This window comes from Rhinopithecus roxellana, chromosome 2, assembly GCF_007565055.1.
Source record: "Rhinopithecus roxellana isolate Shanxi Qingling chromosome 2, ASM756505v1, whole genome shotgun sequence".
Lineage (NCBI taxonomy): Eukaryota > Metazoa > Chordata > Mammalia > Primates > Cercopithecidae > Rhinopithecus > Rhinopithecus roxellana.
Window position 1 is genome coordinate 22,762,113 of NC_044550.1, and position 5,548 is coordinate 22,767,660.

The following is a 5,548-nucleotide window of genomic DNA, read 5'->3' on the forward strand; positions in this document are numbered from 1 at the left end:
AAAGAAATCATACATGCAGCCAACAGCATATGTAAAAAGCTCAGTATCATTGATCATTAGAGAAATGCAAATCAAAACCACAATGAGATACCATCTCACATCAGTCAGAATGACTACTACTAAAAAGTAAAAAAAAAAAACCAAAAAAATCCAGATGCTGGTGAGGTTGCAGAAAAAAGGGAACGCTTATGCACTGCTGGTGGGAATGTAAATTAGTTCCACCATTGTGGAAAACAATGTGGCAATTACTCAAAGAGCTAAAGACAGATGTACCATTTGACCCAACAATTCCGTTACTGGATATATACTCAAATGAGTATGAATCATTCCATTGTAAAGATATGTGCATCCACATGTTCACTACAGCACTTTTCACAATAGCAAAGACATGGAATTAACCTAAATGCCCATCAATGGTAGACTGGATACAGAAAATCTCTAGTATATATACACCATGGAATACTATGCAGCCATAAAAAGCACTGAGATCATGTCCTTTGCAGAAACATGAATGGAGCTGGAGGCCATTATCCTTAGCAAACTAACGCAGGAACAAAACAAAATACCATGTTTTTACTTATAAGTGGGAGCTAAATAATGAGAACACATGGACACATAGAGGGGAATAATGCACACTGGGTCCTACTTGAGGGAGGAGGGTGGGGAAGGGAGAGGATCAGAAAAAATAAACTACTGTGTATCACAGCAGTGTATAGAAAATACATACTGTTGGTGTAAGCGTAAAGTTGTTTTGGTATGCATTTGGGCAGCGCCTGTTCAAAATTATTAAGAATTTTAATGGGTTTTATACTGACTAAGCAATTCAATTCCCAGATAACTATTTAAAGAATAGCTAAGAAATGTGTGTAAGAAGCCTTATTCAAAAATTTTAGTTGCACCAATGTTTTAATTAGGCCAAGTCTGAAAAACAAAACAAAATACCTGAATTTCTATCAATAAAATAATGGTTACATAATTTTAGGGTACAACTATAGTTTCGAATGTCATGCTTCAGTTAAAAAGAGTAAGATACGCCTCTATATCTTACACGTAAAGACTCCTAAGACATACTGTTAAATAAAACCAGAAAGTAGCTGAGTAATACACACAGTATGATATAATTTAAGGGGAAAAATAGCACCCATTAAAACTAAACAAGTGTGGTTAAACATATATAAATAGGTCTAGAAGAATATGCTGTCAATAGTCTTATTTCTGGAAAGGGGACTGGAATAGGAGGTTCGTCAAGAGAGCACAATTACATTATATAGCTTAATATTTAAAATACGAGACTGTATTCATATATTAGTTATACAATTAATAAACTCATAAATAAGAGCAATACATACTCACTGTAAAAAGAAGCAAACAAAAAGTACACAAGTGTATTAAATAGAAGGTGAAATTTTCCCTGTCAAATCTCTAGAACATAACCACCACAAAACCTTACATATCTTCTCCTAAAAATGTTTGTGCATGTACACAAACAACTCATTTTTGTTTTAGATAAATAGGATTATGTTCTAACTCTTAATATTTTAGTGTATTATAATATCTGACACCTTTTAAAAATAATTCACTCATTTAGCAACTATTTCTTGAGCACATACCCAGTACCAAACACTTTTCTAGGGTTGCCACTATTGTAGGCATGTAGATCTAACTCTTCCCTTTGACAAAATTTGTGATGTTCTACTGATTGGATTCCCTGTGATTTTATTTTGCCAATACCAGATTGATGGAAATTTACGTTATTCTTACTTTTATACATAATAAACACTGCCGTGATACACTTCAATGTTCAGAACTTGTACAGACATCTTTGCACACTTGTTTTGATATTTCCCTAGAATAAATTGTCCATAGTGGGATTGCTGGGCTAAAGGGAATACACAATAAAATATTACTATGCCTTTTCACATTGCCTGTAGAAATCTTGTAAGATCAAGGTATGAGAATTCTTGATCCCAAATGCTTTCAACAACATTAGAAATTGTGTATCTTTTAAGTCTTTGGTGATGTGGAAGTCAGAAAATTATATCTCTGTTGTTTTAACTGGTATGTCTTTGGTGATCAATGTGGTTAAGCCTACTTCAAGGCTCTATTAACCATTTACATCTTTTTGTGAATTGCCTGTTCACATCTTTTGTTTGTTTTCTGCTGAAATATTCATCTTTCTCTTATTCAAGTATTCTAAAGACGTTAATCTGGTGTTTGCCAAATATTTTCAAAATCTTGTACATTGAAGTCTTGTGCTTGCTTTAAAAACATGCATGGCTGAAGACTGGCTGGGCTAAATGATTGCGTAACTAATTAGTGGTAGGACAGAAATGGGCTCTAAGGGACCTGACTCCTAGTATAGGGTTTTATCCCACTTCACCCTAGTGCTTCCCAGAAAAGATAAAAGAGTTTTGTAATAATCAAATGTAAAAATATTAACGTATCAGTCACTGTTTTATTAGCTTAAAGCAGCAAAGGGTAAATTATGTTGTTTGCCAATGTTTTACAACACTTCTCATAACAGCTTTAAAGCCACAAATTCTTGGCTAAGTCTTGCTAAATTCTATGAATATCAAAGTCCTAGGTATTACAGTTTTGAATTAGTCAGAATTCTTTGGGTTACAAGTTACAGATAACTAACTTGAATCAGTTTAAGGTCAGCAGAGGCATGTTGGAAAGATTTTAGGACAAGCCACTATCTGTGGGAAGAGCTGACATGTAATGCTGCTTTGGGGCTTAGGTCTTGATTACTAATAACTTTCAAGACCTGCTCTTTATCGCACCTGGTTTCTTTCCTGTGGCAGATTGTTTCGTCAACATGAAGGTAGAAATGGTGACCAACAGTTCCTGAGCCTCACTCTCCTTGATTATACTACTACACAATGACTTGATTATATTAGATTGGTGAAAAACTAATTGCGGTTTTGCCACTAAAAGTAATGGCAGATTAGAAGTAATGGCAAATTTGAAGCAATGGCAATGCCATTAAAAGTAATGACAAAAACCGCATTACTTTTGCACCAACCTAATACTACTACTAGATTATACCCATTTCACTTTACCTCTGCTATTTTAAAACTCAACACTGATAGTGACACTAATAGTGTTGAGTTTTAAAATAGCAGAAAAGGTTTATAATTAAGTCACGTTTAGTCTCATGCCCACTGCCTGCCTATGAGAAAAGGCAGCATCCATCCAAGCCCTGTGTTTGGAGTGGGCAAGAACATTCCCCAGAAGGAACAGGGGAGACATTCTGAAGATGGAAGGGACACTTGCCACCATCCCAGTCTAGAGGGACCCATGTGCTAACCTGCTCCCGATCTCCCCTCCAATAATTTTGGGTTTCTATGTCACACCTATTAATCCAGTTCAGGGAGAGCACATGCTGACTGAGTAGTTGGGGCTGTCTCATGGGCTGATAGGAGACTGGTTCTGAGATCTCAGAGAATAGAGTGCTGTCATAGCTATGTCTGCCATAAATGTGAGAAGGGAGCAGCACTTGTGTTGAGTAATTTCCATTTCTGTTCAAGTTCTTCTGTGTTTTAAATGTAATCAAAAGGTTAAAAATGGTGCTTCATTTCTTTCTCCCAGTAGAACTGTTGAGAATGAGAATGTGCTCTTCACTATGTCAGCGTTAGTCTCAAACAGTAAGAGATGAGTGAAAGGTGGCTGGGAGGTGGCATGGCAGAGGCTGTTTGTTTGTTTTTTTTGAGTATGCTATTATGGGTACTTGCAAAAACTGATACTGCTTAATATTCCAAACTCTGTGATTCTTCCCTTATGTTGCTTACCAAAGTTTTATTCAGCATCCACTCTATGACAGACACTGTGCTGGGCTGTAGGAATACAAAAGAAAAAAAATTGCTCCTGTCCTCCAGGAGCTCTTTATTAGCGGTGAGACCTAAGTAGATGAAGGGGTTTCAACAGGTCAAGTAGAGTGACTTACTTCTAGAGGTATGCAGGGTGATTTAGAAGCACAGAGGCTGGGTGGCCAAATGAGACAGGTAGGAAAAGAGGGCTTCTTTGAAGGGTAGCACTTGAGCAGTTTGGAAGGACAAGACAAAGATGCTAAAGAATTGAGGAAGAGAATGGAAGGGATTCCAGCAGAATTCTAGAGGGAACGGAACTGAAATGTCATGGAGGTAGTAAACAGCACGACATACGTAGGGAGTAAATAGTTGTTCAGTGAGGTTGGAGCGAGGATGTGAATAAGGGTGTGACAGGGATAAGATTAGAGACAGGCAAAAGCAAGGCCAAACCTCAAATGCTAAGCCAAGGAGACTGGCCTTTATCCTGAAAATTGTAGAGCCATAAAGCATTTTCAACAAGAGATTAGTGACAAATTCAGATTTGTAATTTAGAAATATCTCTGGAACTCTAGAGGATTTGAATGGATTGAATGAGTTGAAATTGTGGGCAGAGGGACCCCATCATAGACTTTTGCTGAAACATTGTCAGATAAGAGATGACAAAGCCTTAACCAGAACAGCGGCCTGGAAAAGGAAAGTACAGAGCAGATGCAATTAGTACCAGAAAGGTGGAATCCTCAGCACAAAATAACTAGCTAGATGGGGGTGGGCACGAGAGAAAGGGAACAGTCTAGGTTGGTTCTCAGGCTTGTTAACCAGAAATAAAATCCTTAGCCTACCCACCAACTGAAATGACCCCCTCTTGGTCAAGGGGACCCCAGGAAAATCTGAAAAACTGCATTCTGTCCATGATGTAAAGGGAAGTCATACCCTTTTCCTTTTGGGGTTTGGGCACAATTAACCAGCATTAACATTGAAATAGTGATAATAAGACTGACGAAACAGACTCTTTGTGTCAATAAGATATCAAATTCCAACCTGACTCTGGTATAGCATCACAAGACGGATAGCACACCCTGAAGGCAATGAAAATATTTTACCCCTGAATATATTTCTTTGACATATTTTGAAATGGCCTGCAAAGCCATGTCCTGTGGAGGAAACCTGCATCTGTAAAGAATCTTCATTAATGCAGCCAGAACTTCCCTTTCTAGGTCTTTCCTGGATCTAGGAGAGATGAAATGAGAGTCTGGCACCTTAAAAGTCTGAAGAGAGACATTTACCATCTATTCTCTCTGAAGGCTGCTATCTGGAGTCTTCATGTACATTATTATTTTGTTAGAAGCTTGGTCTCCACAACCCCCCCTTATCTTAACTCAAACATTTCTTTCTACAGACTTCAAATCTTTAGACTAAGTTTAACTCTTTCAACCAATTGCCAGTGAGAAAACCTTTGAATCCACCTATCACCTGTAAGCCCCCTCACCCAACCCCTCACCTCTCCTCCCACCTCCCAACTTCAACATATCTTGCCTCTTTAGGCTGAACCCATGTATACCTTTCATGTACTGATTTATGAATTTACTTACAATTCTTGTTTTCCTAAAATGCATAAAGCAAAACGGTACCCTGACTGCCTTGGTTACACTTTTTCAGGATAGCTTGAGGCTGTACCCTGGGGCATGGTCACTCATATTGGCTCAAAGTAAACCTCTTTAAATATTTTACAGAATTTGGTT